The sequence below is a fragment of the Ranitomeya imitator genome, chromosome 5, assembly GCF_032444005.1.
Source record: "Ranitomeya imitator isolate aRanImi1 chromosome 5, aRanImi1.pri, whole genome shotgun sequence".
NCBI classification, from domain to species: domain Eukaryota; kingdom Metazoa; phylum Chordata; class Amphibia; order Anura; family Dendrobatidae; genus Ranitomeya; species Ranitomeya imitator.
The window spans coordinates 595,272,898-595,293,355 of record NC_091286.1 but is presented as its reverse complement, the minus strand read 5'-3'; the positions used below and the strand labels follow the sequence as shown (position 1 = coordinate 595,293,355).

The 20,458-nt window shown below is 45.4% G+C and overlaps 1 pseudogene; it reads left to right on the top strand.

Moving 5' to 3' along the window:
* Positions 1-461: 461 nt before the first annotated feature.
* LOC138637868 (arginyl-tRNA--protein transferase 1 pseudogene) lies at positions 462-8,466 on the top strand (annotated as a pseudogene).
* The last annotated feature ends 11,992 nt before the right edge of the window (positions 8,467-20,458 follow it).

The following is a 20,458-nucleotide window of genomic DNA, read 5'->3' as shown; positions in this document are numbered from 1 at the left end:
AAGTTGCATTTTATTTTGCTGTAATACTCTATTGGAAACAGGGACTTATGTGAAACTCTGCACAATCCTTGGAGTAGAATTGGTGTGTTGACTGATGAAGGTCTCTTCATGGAGTTTCCAAATCTATCCCCTTTCTCCTCTTACTGCATCCAAGACAAAAGTGTGACTTGTTGGTGATGAGGATTGACCTCCATTCTTGTCTTCATTGCGATCTTGAGTGAGTTCAAAGGAACACCTTCACAAGTGAATGTCCCACCAGTCCTACTCCCAGGATTATAGTGTGGGGTGGCATAATGAATGGTAGTCAGACTCATCTAGTTTTCCTTTCAGGTATTGTAAGCAGCTTAGTGTAACATTGATTTGCCTGTGGAAACAGTGTTACGGACATTTCCAAAGTGTCCCATTAGCCATTTTTGATCATGACACCAAGGTTGCATGTTGATTGTGTTATTGTGAGCAACATGCATGGCCTAAACATGCTACTAATGTCTGCAGTGTCTCCAGACATTTCCTCCATCAAGCACATTTGGAATGTCATTGCAATAGAAACAAAGAGAGAGGGGGACTGGAGCAGGGAGGAAGATGGCGTCCGCCGGGGGGGGGGAGCGATCAGTATCCTGGAGTACTTTTGTGGGTAGGATGGGAACCGGTGCAGCTATTGTAAGAGCGAAGCCAGGAACGTCTCCCATGGCATGTGGGCACATTTTTTGACAGTCCAGGATTACCAAAATCTGATAGACCGCAGCTGGAGACGGAGTGGGAATTATGCGTACAAGCCTCTGATGAGCCAGACCTGCTGCCCGCAGTACAGCATAAGATTATCTGCAGTAAATTACCAACCTAACAAATCCCACAAGAAAGTCCTCAAAAAAGTGCAAAAGTTTCTTCAAGATGGAGAAATGACCCATACTACCAACGATGGAATTTCGGTTGAACCAATGGACTCTCAGGCAGACAGCCCCGTCTCCTGCAATGTTTTCTGCAAATACCAGAGTGAAGTCCCAGAGGATGAGCTGAAACCACTGAGCACTGAGGTGGAAGAAACTGAGAAACATCATGGAGAAAGGGAAATAGAGAGAGACTCGGAGGAAGCACAGAAAGAAAGTGATGACCCTATAGAAACCGCTCAGTTGAAAGCACATATTCATTTCATGCCAAAACCAGGTAAAGGTGCCGATTCCACTAGGCCGCCTGTTGTGAATTCTGTGGCTGAGTTCACTTCTGTGGTCACAAGTGGTATTGCAGTCTCTGGGCTTCCTCCCTCAGGTGTTTTGGTGAGCTCGTTGGCTGCCTTGCTATTTAGCTCCACCTGAGTCTGTCTTCCTTGCTCCTTGTCAATGTTCCAGTGTTGGATCTGAGCTACTGCATCTTTCCTTGGGCCTGCTGCTCTGCTAGATAAGTGCTTCTAGTTTGTTTTCTTTTTTTTTCTGTCCAGCTTGCTATTGTCTTTTGCTGGAAGCTCTGAGAAGCAGAGGGGTGCACCGCCGTGCTGTTAGTTCGGCACGGTGGGTCTTTTTGCCCCTTTGCGTGGTTTTCGTTTTAGGGTTTTTTGTAGACTGCATAGTTCTCTTTGCTATCCTCGCTCTGTCTAGAATATCGGGCCTCACTTTGCTGAATCTATTTCATTCCTACGTTTGTCTTTTCATCTTGCTAACAGTCATTATATGTGGGGGGCTGCCTATTCCTTTGGGGTATTTCTCTGAGGTAAGTCAGGCTTGTATTTCTATCTTCAGGCTAGTCAGCTCCTCAGGCAGTGCCGAGTTGCATAGGTAGTTGTTAGGCGCAATCCACTGCTGCTTATAGTTGTGTGAGGATAGATCAGGTACTGCAGTCTACAGAGATTCCACGTCTCAGAGCTCGTCCTATTGTTTTTGGTTATTGCCAGATCTCTGTATGTGCGCTGATTACTGCACGCTGTGTTGCCTGATTGCCAGCCATAACAGTACAAGGAGCCCCACCAATGATTCCCAATAGAGGGAAAAAAGAAATCCTGACATCATTTTTTTTTCTTAGCTCTGTCTTCAGTCTTTTTTTTCCCCTAGACATTAGAGTGCTTCAGGACACAGCTGTGGACATGGATATTCAGGCTCTGTGCTCCTCAATGGATAATCTCGTTGTAAATGTACAAAAGATTCAAGATACTATTGATCAGAAATCGATGCTAGAACCAAGAATTCCGATTCCTGATTTGTTTTTTGGTGACAGAACTAAGTTCCTGAGCTTCAGAAATAATTGTAAGCTATTTTTGGCCTTGAAACCTCATTCTTCTGGTAATCCTATTCAACAGGTTTTGATTATTATTTCTTTTTTGCGCGGCGACCCACAGGACTGGGCGTTTTCTCTTGCACCAGGAGATTCTGCATTGAGTAATGTTGATGCATTTTTCCTGGCGCTCGGATTGCTTTACGATGAGCCTAATTCAGTGGAGCAGGCTGAGAAAAATCTGCTGGCTTTATGCCAGGGTCAGGATGATGTAGAAGTATATTGTCAGAAATTTAGGAAATGGTCAGTACTCACTCTGTGGAATGAATCTGCACTAGCGGCTTTGTTCAGAAAGGGTCTCTCTGAAGCTCTTAAGGATGTAATGGTGGGATTTCCTATGCCTGCTGGTTTGAATGAGTCTATGTCCTTGGCCATTCAGATCGGTCGTCGCTTGCGCGAGCGTAAATCTGTGCACCATCTGGCGGTACTGCCTGAGAGTAAACCTGAGCCTATGCAGTGCGACAGGACTATGACTAAAGTAGAACGGCAAGAACACAGACGTCTGAACAGACTGTGTTTCTATTGTGGTGATTCTACTCATGCTATTTCTAATTGTCCTAAACGCACTAGGCGGTTCGATAGCTCTGCCGTTATTGGTACTGTACAGTCCAAATTCCTTTTGTCCATTACCTTAATGTGCTCTTTGTCATCGTATTCTGTCATGGCGTTTGTGGATTCAGGCGCTGCCCTGAATCTGATGGATTTGGATTATGCTAAACGTTGTGGATTTTTCTTGGAGCCTTTGCGGTGTCCTATTCCGTTGAGAGGAATTGATGCTACACCTTTGGCCAAGAATAAGCCTCAGTACTGGGCCCAGCTGACCATGTGCATGGCTCCTGCACATCAGGAAGTTATTCGCTTTCTGGTACTGCATAATTTGCATGATGTGGTCGTGTTGGGGTTGCCATGGCTACAAACCCATAATCCAGTATTGGATTGGAACTCTATGTCGGTAACCAGCTGGGGTTGTCAGGGAGTACATGGTGATGTTCCATTTTTGTCTATTTCGTCATCCATTCCTTCTGACATCCCAGAGTTCTTGTCGGACTTTCAGGATGTATTTGAAGAGTCCAAGTCTGATGCCCTACCTCCGCATAGGAATTGTGATTGTGCTATCGATTTGATTCCTGGTAGTAAATTCCCTAAGGGTCGTTTATTTAATTTGTCCGTACCTGAACACACCGCTATGCGCAGTTATGTGAAGGAGTCCCTGGAGAAGGGACATATTCGCCCATCGTCGTCACCATTGGGAGCAGGGTTCTTTTTTGTAGCCAAGAAGGATGGTTCGCTAAGACCGTGTATTGATTACCGCCTTCTTAATAAGATCACTGTTAAGTTTCAGTATCCCTTGCCATTGATTTCTGACTTGTTTGCTCGGATTAAGGGGGCTAGTTGGTTTACTAAGATTGATCTTCGTGGTGCGTATAATCTGGTGAGAATCAGGCAGGGAGATGAATGGAAAACGGCATTTAATACGCCCGAGGGTCATTTTGAGTATCTGGTGATGCCGTTCGGACTTGCCAATGCTCCATCTGTTTTTCAGTCTTTTATGCATGACATTTTCCGTGAGTATCTGGATAAATTCTTGATTGTTTACTTGGATGACATTTTGATCTTCTCAGATGATTGGGAGTCTCATGTGAAGCAAGTCAGAATGGTTTTCCAGGTACTGCGTGCTAATTCCTTGTTCGTGAAGGGATCAAAGTGTCTCTTCGGTGTGCAGAAAGTTTCATTTTTGGGGTTCATCTTTTCCCCTTCTACTATCGAGATGGATCCGGTTAAGGTTCAGGCCATCCAGGATTGGACTCAGCCGACATCTCTAAAAAGTCTGCAGAAATTCCTGGGCTTTGCTAATTTTTATCGTCGCTTCATCTGTAATTTTTCTAGCATTGCCAGACCATTGACCGATTTGACCAAGAAGGGTGCTGATTTGGTTAATTGGTCTTCTGCTGCCGTGGAAGCTTTTCAGGAGTTGAAGCGTCGTTTTTGCTGTGCCCCTGTGTTGTGTCAGCCTGATGTTTCTCTTCCGTTCCAGGTCGAGGTTGATGCTTCTGAGATTGGTGCAGGGGCGGTTTTGTCACAGAGAGGTTCTGGTTGCTCAGTGTTCAAACCATGTGCTTTCTTTTCCAGGAAATTTTCTGCTGCTGAGCGTAATTATGATGTGGGCAACCGAGAGTTGCTGGCCATGAAGTGGGCATTCGAGGAGTGGCGTCATTGGCTTGAGGGTGCTAAGCATCGCGTGGTGGTATTGACTGATCATAAGAACTTGACTTATCTCGAGTCTGCCAAGCGCTTGAATCCTAGACAGGCCCGTTGGTCGTTATTTTTTGCTCGTTTTGATTTTGTGATTTCATACCTTCCGGGCTCTAAAAATGTGAAGGCGGATGCTCTGTCTAGGAGTTTTGTACCCGACTCTCCGGGGTTATCTGAGCCGGCGAGTATCCTCAAGGAAGGAGTCATTGTGTCTGCCATCTCCCCTGATTTGCGGAGAGTGTTGCAGAAATTTCAGGCTAATAAACCTGATCGTTGTCCGGCCGAGAAACTGTTCGTCCCTGATAGGTGGACTAGTAAAGTTATCTCTGAAATTCATTGTTCGGTGCTGGCCGGTCATCCAGGAATCTTTGGTACCAGGGAGTTGGTTGCTAGATCCTTCTGGTGGCCATCTCTGTCACGGGATGTGCGTGCTTTTGTGCAGTCCTGTGGAATTTGTGCTAGGGCTAAGCCCTGCTGTTCACGTGCCAGTGGGTTGCTTTTGCCCTTGCCGGTCCCGAAGAGGCCTTGGACACATATTTCGATGGATTTCATTTCTGACCTTCCCGTTTCTCAAAAAATGTCGGTCATTTGGGTGGTCTGTGATCGCTTTTCTAAAATGGTCCATCTGGTGCCCTTGGTTAAATTGCCTTCCTCCTCTGATTTGGTGCCTTTGTTCTTCCAGCATGTGGTTCGTTTACATGGCATTCCTGAGAATATTGTTTCTGACAGAGGTTCCCAGTTTGTCTCGAGGTTCTGGCGAGCCTTTTGTGGTAGGATGGGCATTGACCTATCTTTCTCCTCGGCCTTCCATCCTCAGACTAATGGCCAGACCGAACGAACCAATCAGACCTTGGAAACATATCTGAGATGTTTTGTTTCCGCTGACCAGGATGATTGGGTGTCATTTTTGCCGTTGGCTGAGTTCGCCCTTAATAATCGGGCCAGCTCGGCTACCTTGGTCTCTCCATTTTTCTGCAATTCTGGGTTCCATCCTCGTTTCTCTTCAGGACAGGTTGAGTCTTCGGACTGTCCTGGTGTGGATTCTGTGGTGGACAGGTTGCAGCAGATCTGGACTCAGGTAGTGGACAATTTGACCTTGTCCCAGGAGAAGGCTCAGCTTTTCGCTAATCGCAGACGCCGTGTGGGACCCCGACTTCGTGTTGGGGATTTGGTTTGGTTATCTTCTCGTCATATTCCTATGAAGGTTTCCTCTCCTAAATTTAAACCTCATTTTATTGGTCCGTATAGGATTTCTGAGATTCTCAATCCGGTGTCTTTTCGTCTGACCCTCCCAGACTCCTTTTCCATACATAATGTATTCCATAGGTCGTTGTTGAGGAGATACGTGGCACCTATGGTTCCATCTGTGGAGCCTCCTGCCCCTGTTTTGGTGGAGGGGGAATTGGAGTATATTGTGGAGAAGATTTTGGATTCTCGTGTCTCTAGACGGAAACTCCAGTATCTGGTCAAATGGAAGGGTTATGCTCAGGAAGATAATTCCTGGGTTTTTGCCTCTGATGTCCATGCCCCAGATCTTGTTCGTGCCTTTCATGTGGCTCATCCTGGTCGGCCTGGGGGTTCTGGTGAGGGTTCGGTGACCCCTCCTCAAGGGGGGGGTACTGTTGTGAATTCTGTGGCTGAGTTCACTTCTGTGGTCACAAGTGGTATTGCAGTCTCTGGGCTTCCTCCCTCAGGTGTTTTGGTGAGCTCGTTGGCTGCCTTGCTATTTAGCTCCACCTGAGTCTGTCTTCCTTGCTCCTTGTCAATGTTCCAGTGTTGGATCTGAGCTACTGCATCTTTCCTTGGGCCTGCTGCTCTGCTAGATAAGTGCTTCTAGTTTGTTTTCTGTTTTTTTTCTGTCCAGCTTGCTATTGTCTTTTGCTGGAAGCTCTGAGAAGCAGAGGGGTGCACCGCCGTGCTGTTAGTTCGGCACGGTGGGTCTTTTTGCCCCTTTGCGTGGTTTTCGTTTTAGGGTTTTTTGTAGACTGCATAGTTCTCTTTGCTATCCTCGCTCTGTCTAGAATATCGGGCCTCACTTTGCTGAATCTATTTCATTCCTACGTTTGTCTTTTCATCTTGCTAACAGTCATTATATGTGGGGGGCTGCCTATTCCTTTGGGGTATTTCTCTGAGGTAAGTCAGGCTTGTATTTCTATCTTCAGGCTAGTCAGCTCCTCAGGCAGTGCCGAGTTGCATAGGTAGTTGTTAGGCGCAATCCACTGCTGCTTATAGTTGTGTGAGGATAGATCAGGTACTGCAGTCTACAGAGATTCCACGTCTCAGAGCTCGTCCTATTGTTTTTGGTTATTGCCAGATCTCTGTATGTGCGCTGATTACTGCACGCTGTGTTGCCTGATTGCCAGCCTTAACAGCCGCCTTGTCGGAAAGCCAAAGACCTCCTAAAGGAGCGGTGTCTGCAGAAAATGCTGATTGAAAAGGGTGATCAGACTACGCTGACAGAGCACACAGCCGTCACCCCAACTTCCTCAAAACCCAAAGCAAGTGGCACCAAATCTATAGAAGAATTTATCCATGTGCCAGACAGCGACAGTTTAGCTCATAGACTGGAGTTTACAAGGTTCCTATGTGATTCTCCACTGGAGCCTGAGACTCGATCAGACGGGGTCTCGTGTGGGTATGGCTCTTTTCACCAGCAGTATTGGCTCTATGGCAAGATCATTGCAGTGGGAGTCATTGACATCCTTCCATACTGTGTCTCGTCTGTATACCTTTACTATGACCCTGATTACTCCTTCCTGTCGCTTGGTGTTTATTCTGCCTTAAGAGAAATTGCTTTCACCCGAGAGTTGCAGAAAAAGGCATCCGATCTGTGCTATTACTACATGGGCTTTTATAGCCACACCTGTCCGAAGATGAGATACAAGGGTCAGTATAAGCCATCTCAACTTCTTTGTCCGGAGAGCTATTCCTGGGTGCCTATCGAGAAATGTTTACTGCTACTCAAGTCTTCTAAATACTCCCGGTTTAGTTATAATCCTAAAGAAGGGGACAAGGACCACTTGTCAGAGTTGAATCGAGTTCGAGTCTTGCACAAACGTACTGTCATGCCTTACAGCGTCTACAAGAAGAGACTAGTGTTGAGCATTCCGATACTGCAAGTATCGGGTATCGGCCGATACTTGCTGTATCGGAATTCTGATACCGAGATCCGATATTTTTGTGATATCGGAAATCGGTATCGGAGTGTGCGGTGCGTATGGTTCCAAGGGTCTGGAGGAGAGGAAACTCTCCTTCAAGCCCTGGGATCCATATTAATGTAAAAAATAAAGAATAAAAATAAAAAATATGGCTATACTCACCCCTCCGAAGAATCCTGGCTGTCACCGCTGCAAGCGTCCGCCTCCGTCCTTAAGAATGCTGTGAGTGAAGGACCTTCGATGACGTCGCGGTCAGGTGAGCGGTCACGTGAGTGGTCAGGTGACTGGTCACCTGACTGCGACGTCATCGAAGGTCCTTCACTCACAGCATTCTTAAGGACGGAGCCGGCCGCTTGCAGCGGTGACAGCCAGGATTCTTCGGAGGGGTGAGTATAGCCATATTTTTTATTTTTATTCTTTATTTTTTACATTAATATGGATCCCAGGGCCTGAAGGAGAGTTTCCTCTCCTTCAGACCCTGGGAACCATGCAGGATACATTCCGATATTTGTGTCCTATTGACTTGTATTGGTATCGGAACTCAGTATCGGCGAGATCCGATATTTTGCCGATATCGGCCGATACCATCCGATACCGATACTTGCAAATATCGGAAGGTATCGCTCAACACTAGAAGAGACGCAAGGGGCCAAGCGATGAGACTGTTGTCAAGCAGTACGCCACTTTGGTGGGTCAGACCTGCGCAGAACGCATGCTTCTATACCGCAGCTAAATCTTCATCACTTTTGGTTCCCCAACGTAAAGCTCTGGAGAAGAAGACTGCATGCTGATATTTTTTACCATGGTCGAAATAAATCTATAGAGATGATGGAAGAAGTGTGAATTGCCATTAGCTCCTATATGTAATATTATGCCCCCAAAGAAATATACCCCTCCTTTTGTGCATTGGATAAGAAGTCTATGCATTAGTCATGGGGAGGCGGCTAGAAAAATTTTGGCAGTCTCCGTCCATTTGCCCCATGTTTTAGAAACTAAATGTTTTAGGTTTTACGTGTTGCTGAGACAGAGCTGAATATAATGTGTGTTGGCATTTAAGAGACTGCACTTTATGGTTTTGTGTCCTTCACTATGGGATGTCCTGCAAGACTCTATAGGCACGTATTTATTGCTGGTGGCAGGCTTTAATGAAAAGTAGATCTATAAAGGAGTCAGAGATAGCAGCATCGATTAGATATGCAATTATTTTAAAGGATCCTGTGTCATCTTTGGACTTTGGAAGTGTTGTGGACTTTTCTTTTTTTGCAAACTTTATCCTTATCAGGTCCCTTGTCACCCTACGTGCCTCTTAACTGTAACCAGGTTTGGCAGACCATGCCTGACCGTCACTGTATATACTGAAAACTTTATAAAGTTGCTCTAAACGCCCACAGCAGCCCGTCCTTCTCATGGTGATAATCGGCCCTATTCAGTAACAGATTCCTGTTTACTGAGACTATACTTTGGTGACGTCTGTAACTAATCAGAAGGCTAAACATTTCAGGAGTTCCTAGTCTGTTTACCTACTGTCAAGTTAACTTGTGTTCCATTGTTTTCTGTTATGTGGTTAGAGACATTAAAAATTTTATTTTTTTTTCTCCCGATAAAAAAACCTTGAAAACATAAACGAAACAAAAAAAAGAAACAAAGAGAGAGGGGAGCGCACATGAATGGTATCAGCCGGGAAAAGAATGCAGAAAGGTAATAGACCTACTCACCGCAGACGGTTATGCTGGAAAAGCATAACAATGTGGAGTGGCTCAGAAGGATTCCTAGTTCTGTGGGACAGATGAACAGCAGCTCCCAGACCTCGGCAGAGTTGTATCCAGAAGGAACAGGACGATGAAGGATGGCTGAAGTCCGGAGATGTGCCGGCATGCAGGAGACTCTGAGTACTACTTCCCACGTGATCAAGGACCTGCCAGTCACGTGGTAGAAGGTCCTGGAGCAGCAAAGGCAATTTGGCTTGTTAGCTACAGCTTCCACCGCAATCTCTTAAGGAGGGAGCAGTAATGCAAATTGGAAAAAGTAAAGCGGTCTGGATGGAGCGCTGATGACAGAGGCCACCAGAGCACAGGTTAAGGATTTAAAATCTTTAATAACAACGCATTTCAACAGCCAATCGCTGTCTTCTTCAGGTACCAATGAATAAAATTGCAATTGCAATTGCAATGGAGCAGCCAGCAGAAGATCCAGATGATTTTCTGATTTGCCCTAGTGCATTTACCATGGCAGAACATGAATAAACATGAATAAATCGAGATCTTTTGAAAATGTTAAATTTTTTCATCATTGGCAGATCATTAACATGTCTATCCATTCTCAGATATCCATAATTCCACAACTTTCAATGTTGAGGTGTGTAATAAACATTTAACTGAAATAATATGTAGAGATGTAAACTCACATCTGCATAACACGTCTTCACAAATGAAATATAATCTGTAACTTGAAATGTAAATGAAATTCATTATGCGTTATGAAAACGGCCTCAAGTCATCACCTGCAGATGGAGGACATTTGTTTGCATACATCACTGTGCTTTTCCATGTTGTTAAATGTAAGAACTCCCACATTGTGTCCACATGGCATCCTAAAATGTGTAGCATATTGCATAACTGAGCAAATTATTTCTGTTCAGCTTACAAACATCACAGAAGGATGGAGAAAACCACATGAATCATTTAGAAATGACAACTAAAGATAAAAATCTGCTCTTAGTAGGAAGGGAAGAGAAGGCACTAGTGTTGAGCATTCCGATACTGCAAATATCAGGCATCGGCCGATATTTGCTGTATCGGAATTCTGATACCGAGTTCCGATATTTTTGCGATATTGGAAATCAGAATCGGAAGTTCCTATAAGTTCCCAGTCATCTTCGGCGTGTGCAGTGCGTATGGTTCCCAGGGTCTGGAGGAGAGAGGATTCTCCTTCAGGCCCTGGGATCCATATTCATGTAAAAAAAAAAGAATAAAAATAAAAAATATGGATATACTCACCCCTCCGACGAACCCTAGCTGTCATCGCTGCAAGCGTCTGCCTCTGTTCCTAAGAATGCAGAGAGTGAAGGACCTTCGATGACGTCGCGATCACTTCCGATATTTGTGTCCCATTGACTTGCATTGGTATCGGGTATCAGTATTGGCGATATCCGATATTTTTTGGATATCGGCCGATCCCATCCGATACTGATACTTTCAAATATCGGAACGTATCGCTCAACACTAGTAGGCACCAATTAACACCATACAGAATATTGTAAAATAATAATAATCTTTATTTTTATATAGCGCTAACATATTCCGCAACCCTTTACAGTTTACATACATTATCATCGCTGTCCCCGATGGGGCTCACAATCTAAATTCCCAATTAGTATGTCTTTGGAATGTGGGAGGAAACTGGAGAACCCGGAGGAATCCCACGCCAACACAGGGAGAACATGCAAACTCCTTGCAGATGTTGTCCTTGGTGGGATTTGAACCTAGGACTGCAAGGCTGCAGTGCTAACCACTAAAAATAAGTCTTCACTAGAGATGAACCTATCGTTTCCACGCAAATTAAATTTGTGTATAATTTTATGAAGTTCGAGGGTTCCCGTAAATTTGAACAATTTGTGATTTGATTGGCACAAATCTAGAAAAAATGCCCTCCTCCATTTTTCACATTGAAGAAGATTGGATCACATGACATCAGGTCGACTCCCAGACATCTTCATAATGCTTTGCAACTATCACATCACAATGTGTATACTGCAGAGGTGAGGAATCTTTTTTCTGACAAGGGCCATTTGGATATTTATACCATCCTTTGGGGGCCTTAAAAATTGTGCACTCATTCCACCCTCAAAGTAAATCCTGACTGGCAGTGTTGTCAGGACAAAATTTTTGATTGTACGCACCTCATTGTTCAGTAGTGAACACTGTACGTGTGCTTACAGAGCAAGAAGAAATTAATTGGCAGGTGTAAAAATACAGCTTCTGGCCCAAACACTGCAGTCTCCATTGATCTGCTTGGGGCTCAGATAAAAGGTCATCGAGGGCCTGAGTTTCTGCACCTCTGGTGTAGTGTACACACTGCCAATTAGTATGGAGTATCAAAACTGTATGAAAGATAAAGTAAGGAATGCAGCAGCCATTTTAGGTTGAGTTAGGATAATGAGTGAGGTCATCAGAGCTCACAGCTTTGCAATAGAGATAGAAATAGTAAACCTTAAAACATTGGACAAATACACCAGCCAGTAATGTATTGTACAACTCTAGGCACACTACCTCTGACGGTCCCATTAGGAATAAATGGAGTATCAGTGCTCATGAGTGACCATAGTTCTATTCACATAGAGTTCTTCAGAAGAATTTCCATGGATATGGAATCATTTGGATATATGGATATGGATATGGAATCATTTTCAAACTTGAGAATATCCCTATAACCAAGTAAGTTTTGCAATGTAATGATAAAGTTCCCATAGGAGCCATCTTCCAATATGAATAATCTTCAGCTAAAAGATCTGGTTCCGATACGCTCGCTTCTGGACTGTTTTGGCACAGCATTGCATTTCCTGTCCTGATCCGTGATGGTGGCTGTGAGTAAAGATTGTCCGACTGCTCATTTTAAGAGCTATAAGCTCTGTTAATAAATTGGATGTGGCAAAAAAGGGGATTGGGTAAATTATTGTTTTTTTTGCAGTTAAAAAAGTTATCCAAACAGCTATGGTCAAATAGTGACACAGGAAATTCTGTCACATGTCGGATATAAATTAGAAGAGGACTTGCCAGCTCCGTATACTGTTTACATCTGGCCACTCCTGAGCTGATATAAGCTGATTGGTGGTGATGGGTTGGGGGCGGTTGTAGACCCTCATTGTCCAAAGGATACGTCAACAATATAAAAGTAGTAAACATATTTAATAAAAAAAATTGTTTAAACAATAATTAACAATATTTGACACAGCTGGTGGTCAACATTACCTATTCGTGTGGCGATGTAAGAGCTACTAAAAAAATGTTCCATCCTATGGGAGCATGCACTGCATATGAGCCTACCTATAAAATAAAACTCAGTATATTTCCTAGTGAAACTTGATTTAACTAGACTTATGCGTAAGGAATATGCTGAGATAAAACTTTAGGGAGAAAGTTGCGCAAATAGGATCTTATCTGACAAACAATTTAAAAAATGTTTTTATCAGATTGTGCTAACCTGATCCATGATTTTATACGTTTTGGTATCATTGTTCGGCTGCTGCAGATCCACAAGTACTCAAACTGATGAGAATGAAGAAATCGAGACTTTGTAATTACTTCCCGTGCTTCCGATTATTGAAGACGTCAATTCACAGGAATTATTTAAACATGCAGTTTTTATTCAACGTGTTTCGAAGTGACAGGCACTTCTTCTTCAGCAGTGCAGGAGGTATCCAGGAATATGTTGAAGAACTTCTATTTATTAAAACAAGGTATGATCCATGATGATGGGTTTAAGCCCTAACCAGGGTGCTGAAAATTTGCTTTTCCTTTTTATTACTTTTTTTTGCATCTTCTATGTGTTTATAGGCAAAGTACACATTATATATATAAAGATTTCTCTCTACAATTTTGTTCTCATTCCATTTGTTTTTTCATGATTTTTTTGTACCAACAATTGTTAAAAGCGTCAAATATTTCACTCTGAAAATATCAATTTAAGATTCCAGCTTTGATTGTGAATGTCAGTGATCACCCATGCATCTACAGCACAACAAACAGATTCTGAAAAGTAAAATCGACAACAAAGAACACAAAAATATTTCAATTTACAAGAGAAAATATATATATATATATAATAATAAATCAATATTAATGTCAAATCAAAAAGTCTGAATGGAAACCATTCAAGCATGAAAAGCCCAATTTCTGACCTATAGAGAAGAGAAATGTGGAATATTCATATAGATGTGACCTCCTGAACTTTCGGGAAGGAATGTGAGAGTGTTTATGAATAATTGAGATTACTAAAAGCTCTGGTGTTTCAGGGATCAGCAAGTTTGGCTGTTTACCTGAATTACAGCCTACATTTACATTTACCCAGGATTACCTTTAAATTCTTCATGCCCAAGAAGGATGAACTTGTACAAGTTGTTGAATACCTTCAAAATGTCATTTGATTCTGCTGTGAATTTTTAGCAGTAAAGTATGTTTGTCCTCTGCTTTGTTTGTAAGGTCATTAAAGGAAGAGCAAATCTTTCATCTCTAATTTAGAACAAGGTCTCTCTAAATTGCTGTATAAAATGACAAAACTCTTCTGAGAGCCCCTGTCATTCATAGTAAATAGCAGGAATGAAGATGGGTTAATTGTTGCTGGTGGAGTTTACGCATCTCCCCCATTCAGAGATTATGCATCTACCTATCTTTCTCTTAAGTTGGCTATAAATATTAGATAGTTGTATGCCGAAAAATGTCCATCTGACAATCATCTCAGCCGACTCTCCCATATATAGGAACACTCAGGGTCGGACTGGCCTACCAGAGAACCGGAGGATTCTACTGTGGGCCCAGGCACTGACACCTGCTGCCATACTGGCCAGCAGCTGCCTAGGGACCCCACTGTTCCTGGGGCCCCCAGCCAGTGGCATGTCGCTAATAGCGGAACAACCCACAGCTATGGGGTCCCTGAGTCAAGGGGGCCCGCCCAGTGCCAGCAGAGCAGCAGCCGGAGACAGGAGCCTGTCCCTGCTGCTAAACAGAAATGAATATTCATGCTTCCGCATGTAGTGGGGTCGGGTTAGCCATCCTAAACCCCCCTAAGCATGTCCCGGTTTAGAGTATATATACTGGTATGCATCATTGCCAAGTAGATAGTGAACATAATGTAGGATAGGGACTTAGTAATGGTGTAGATAGTTAATGTAGGAGGGGTCACTTGGGTTAGAGGAAGGGATCTTCCTGTTTTCAGTCAGAAGGGCCGGGCACCCATAAAGCTCAGAAAGGCTTAAATGCCCAGGAACAATTTAGATACCCCATAACGTTGGTGTCTAAGCATACCGCCCAGCCATCCAGCAACCCCATTACTAGCCTAGTCAAAGCCTTACAAGCTTCAACAGCTTCTGGACGAAAGCTGGATTTAAAAGTAGACAAGGCAGGAAAGATATGTAAGTCGCTCACCATGTGACAGATGATTGCGTGGGCTGACCCCCTCGAAGGCGTGTGCGAAACAGCTGAGGGAACCCCCACTTGAGGCAAGGAATCTGGACAGGGAGGATGCTGAAATGCCATATGAGATGGTAGGACCCTGGCTCGAGCCACATGAGGAGGAAAGGATTAAAGGGAAAGCTGAATTGACTGTGAAACCTGATGAAACTTTTGTAATGGAACTGGATGACCTGTGCAGATATGAAAGTAAAGTGTTGTGTTTGAAGTTAGATATGAAAGTAAAGTGTTGTGTTTGAAGTTATACTTGGACTGTGTCTCAGTTATTTCCAAAGAGACTGGAGCAGTCCGACCAAAGCTGAATGGAGGACCTGCCAGTGCAGAGAATGGAGCAGCAGGTGAGCCGACAGAGCGACAAGATTTTTATGTAGAGGGAGGCCAGGGCATGCAAAGCCCGAGTAGCTCAGCCACGACTATGACCCTGGCTGACCTCTATACTTGGCATAGTCAGCAGGATGCTGAAGCCGTGCCATGTGGGAAACCTCTGGACAATGCGATTGATGTGTAGAGAGAAGAGAGAGATGAAGTTGTTGTGGATACTACTGATTTGTTGAATGTGACTAAGATATCAGACTTGTCAAAAAACGCTGATGAAACTGACTTTGTAATGACCAAGAAGGCAGCCCTAGAGATGGCGGATAATGGCACACCATTAGAGGATGATGACTCTATTCCCTCCCGTCATGAGCGTCCTGATGGAGATTTGGCTCGAGAAACTGTTTGGAAAAGTCTATGGCCTGATCAGGGTACCCGCCTCAGGTGGGTGTGACGAAGAAGGAGAGGAACTCTCCCCTTTCAACAGGTAACAAGAAAATGGGCAGAGCAGCAGGAAGTGACCCCACCCTGGGATGGGTGGGGCCCAGAAGAACAGTCTATGTGCAGCTGCCAGGCATCATTATGAAACACGGCAGCGGCAGTGATGCACCACTTCTGCTCCCCTCATTGCAGAAGGATAGGCCACATCGAGTGGAAATGGTGGCAGGAGGAGGAAAAGGTACTTCCCAGATGACCGGAGGAGGGAATTGGAGAGGACTACTCACCACCCGTTAGAGAACATTGCCGGTAGCTGCCGGAGCCCAAGTTGCCACGACATCGTGAGCGGGAACACCAATGCCGAGAGCTGGGGACAGCAACAGCCCCACAGGAGCTTTTACCTGAAGAAGATACTGGAGTGGAGCAGCAGGACAGAAAGCTGGAACCATCGTGACGTCCGGAGCCAGAATGTCTTTAAAAGGCGGAACCTCTTCACTGGGAGTCGGTGATGCAGCAGTGGAAGACCAGAAACAGCGGCAAACCCAGAGGAGCCAAGACTGGAAGTCAGGGCCGAGGCGGCGCTTCATCCCAGGGAGTCATGGAGCGCAGCCGTGGAGGGATACAGCACCTGTGAGACAGATCTGGCTGGATCTCCTGAGTCATCGGTGGTGAGTGTTCTTCACCCCTTAACCCCAGAGGACTGTTCCTTACCCTGGCCTGCAACCCCGCCAAGCCAAGCTATTCCATGGTCCCTTGTCCCAGGGGTGAGCCCTGTGAAGTGTTCTGCAGCGATCAGAAACAGGGGGCCAGGCCCAAGTCAGGCGCCAATGTGGAAACAGGCACTCCATGGGTCGACACAGCACTACAGGGTCTGCCCCGTATCCCAGGACAATCAGTCTGGATATCAGACATTATTGCCCAGATAAAGAGATGTGAGAAGGAGATTTGGGCCCAACTATACCAGTACGAAGAAGACGCTATGGCCGGGCATCGTTCTCGCGGCCAACTGGTCTATGCCAATGCGAACCTAGGTTATGGGTTCATCCGAGAGGCAGGCACAAATGATATAGTAATGCTGCCTCCGTTAAGCATGGGAGACCCCTAATGGAGGGGATTGGGTCTCTTTCTTTAACCCCTTCCCGACCTTTGACGCATACGCTGCGTCATGAAAGTCGGTGCCATTCCGACCCATGACGCAGCATATGCGTCATGGAAAGATCGCGTCCCTGCAGGCCGGGTGAAAGGGTTAACTCCCATTTCACCCGATCTGCAGGGACAGGGGGAGTGGTAGTTTAGCCCAGGGGGGGTGGCTTCACCCCCTCGTGGCTACGATCGCTCTGATTGGCTGTTGAAAGTGAAACTGCCAATCAGAGCGATTTGTAATATTTCACCTAAAAAACTGGTGAAATATTACAATCCAGCCATGGCCGATGCTGCAATATCATCGGCCATGGCTGGAAACACTTATGTGCACCCACCCCACCCCTCCGATCGCCCCCCCCAGCCCCCCGATCTGTGGTCCGCTCCCCTCCGTCCTGTGCTCCGCTCCCCCGTCCTCCTGTCCGCTTCCCCCGTGCACCAATCACACCCCCCGCGCTCCAATCAAACCCCCCCGCACTCCGATCCCCCCCCCCGCACACAGCGACCCCCCCCGTGCTCCAATCCACCCCCCCGCACAGCGATCCCTCACCCCGTGCTCCAATCCTCCCCCGTGCTCCAATCCTCCCTCCCGTGTTCCGATCCACCCCCCCCCATGCTCCGATCCACCCCCCCGTGCTCCGACGCCCCCCCCGTGCCCTGATCTCCCCCCCCTTATACTTACCTAGCCGCCCGAGGTCCGTCCGTCTTCTTTCCTGGGCGCCGCCATCTTCCAAAATGGCGGGCCCATGTGCAGTGCGCCCGCCGAATCTGCCTGCCGGCAGATTCGTTCCAGAGTGAATTTTGATCACTGAGATATAACCTATCTCAGTGATCAAAATAAAAAAAATAGTAAATGACCCCCCCCTTTGTCACCCCCATAGATAGGGACAATAAAAAAAATAAAGAATTTTTTTTTTTTTCACTAAGGTTGGGGTAAGGGGTAGGGTTAGGGGTAGGGGTAGGGTTAGGGTTAGGGGTAGGGTTAGGGCTAGGGTTAGGGCTAGGGTTATAGTTTCGGTATGTGCACACGTATTCTGGTCCTATGCGGATTTTTCCGCAGCGGATTTGAAAAATCCACAGTGCTAAACCGCTGCCGATTTATCGTGGATTTACCGCGGTTTTTCTGCGCATTTCACTGCGGTTTTACAACTGCGATTTTCTATTGGAGCAGTTGTAAAACCGCTGCAGAATCCGCAGAAAGAAGTGACATGCTGCGGAATGTAAACCGCTGCGTTTCCGTGCAGTTTTTCCGCAGCATGTGTACAGCGATTTTTGTTTCCCATAGGTTCACATTGAACTGTAAACTCATGGGAAACTGCTGCGGATCCGCAGCATTTTCTGCAGCGTGTGCACATACCTTTAGAATTAGGCTATGTGCACACGGTGCGGATTTGGCTGAGGATCCGCAGCAGTGTTCCATCAGGTTTACAGTACCATGTAAACATATGGAAAACCAAATCCGCTGTGCCCATGGTGCAGAAAATACCGCGCGGGAACGCTGCGTTGTATTTTCCGCAGCATGCCAATTCTTTGTGCGGATTCCGCAGCGTTTTACACCTGTTCCTCAATAGGAATCCACAGGTGAAATCCGCACAAAAAACACTGGAAATCCACGGTAAATCCACAGGTAAAACGCAGTGCCTTTTACCCGCGGATTTTTCAAAAATGGTGCTGAAAAATCTCATACGAATCCGCAACGTTGGCACATAGCATTAGGGTTGGGTTGGAATTAGGGTTGTGGTTAGGGTTAGGGGTGTGTTGGGGTTAGGGTTGTGGTTAGGGGTGTGTTGTGGTTAGGGTTGTGATTAGGGTTATGGCTACAGTTGGGATTAGAGTTAGGGGTGTGTTGGGGTTAGTGTTGGAGTTAGAATTGAGGGGTTACCACTGTTTAGGCACATCAGGGGTCTCCAAACGCAACATGGCGCCACCATTGATTCCAGCCAATCTCGTATTCAAAAAGTCAAATGGTGCTCCCTCACTTCCGAGCCCCGACGTGCGCCCAAACAGTGGTTTACCCCCACATATGGGGTACCAGCATACTCAGGACAAACTGCGCAACAATTACTGGGGTCCAATTTCTCCTGTTACCCTTGAGAAAATAAAAAATTGCTTGCTAAAACATAATTTTTGAGGAAAGAAAAATGATTTTTTATTTTCACGGCTCTGCGTTGTAAACGTCTGTGAAGCACTTGGGGGTTCAAAGTGCTCACCACATATCTAGATAAGTTCCTTGGGGGGTCTAGTTTCCAAAATGGGGTCACTTGTGGGGGGTTTCTACTGTTTAGGCACACCAGGGGCTCTGCAAACGCAATGTGACGCCCGCAGACCATTCCATCAAAGTCTGCATTTCAAAAGTCACTACTTCCCTTCTGAGCCCCCACGTGTGCCCAAACAGTGGTTTACGCCCACACATGGGGTATCAGCGTACTCAGGAGAAACTGGACAACAACTTTTGTGGTCCAATTTCTCCTGTAACCCTTGGGAAAATAAAAAATTCTGGGCTAAATAATTATTTTTGAGGAAAGAAAACGTATTTATTATTTTCACGGCTCTGCGTTATAAACTTCTGTAAAGCACTTGGGGGTTGAAAGTGCTCACCACACATCTAGATAAGTTCCTTTGGGGGTCTAGTTTCCAAAATGGGGTCACTTGTGGGGGGTTTCTACTGTTTAGGCACACCAGGGGCTCTGCAAACGCAATGTGACGCCCGCAGACCATTCCATCAAAGTCTGCATTTCAAAAGTCACTACTTCCCTTCTGAGCCCCCACGTGTGCCCAAACAGTCGTTTACCCCCACACATGGGGTATCAGCGTACTCAGGAGAAACTGGACAACAACTTTTGGGGTCCAATTTCTCCTGTAACCCTTGGGAAAATAAAAAATTCTGGGCTAAAAAATTATTTTTGAGGAAAGAAAACGTATTTATTATTTTCACTGCTCTGTGTTATGAACTTCTGTGAAGCACTTGGGGGTTCAAAGTGCTCACCTCACATCTAGATAAGTTCCATTCGGGGTCTAGTTTCCAAAATGGGGACACTTGTGGGGGGTTTCTACTGTTTAGCCACATCAGGGGCTCTGCAAACGCAACGTGACGCCCACAGAGCATTCCATCAAAGTCTGCATTTCAAAACGTCACTACTTCACTTCCGAGCCCCAGCATGTGCCTAAACAGTGGTTTACCCCCACATATGGGGTATCAGCGTACTCAGGAGAAACTGGACAACAACTTTTGGGGTCAAATTTCTCCTGTTACCCTTGGGAAAATAAAAAATTGCGGGCTAAAATTCATTTTTGAGAAAATAATTTTTTTTTTTTATTTTCATGGCTCTGCGTTATAAACTTCTGTGAAGCACTTGAGGGTTCAAAGTGCTCACTACACATCTAGATTAGTTCCTTTGGGGGTCTAGTTTCCAAAATGGGGTAATTTGTGGGGGATCTCCAATGTTTAGGCACACAGGGGCTCTCCAAACGCGACATGGTGTCCGCTAATGATTGGAGATAATTTTCCATTTAAAAAGCCAAATGGCGTGCCTTCCCTTCTGAGCCCTGCCGTGCGCCCAAACAGTGGTTTACCCCCACATATGGGATATCTGCATACTCAGGACAAACTGGACAACAACATTTGTGGTCCAATTTCTCCTATTACCATTGGCAAAATAGGAAATTCCAGGCTAAAAAATCATTTTTGAGAAAAGAAAAATTATTTTT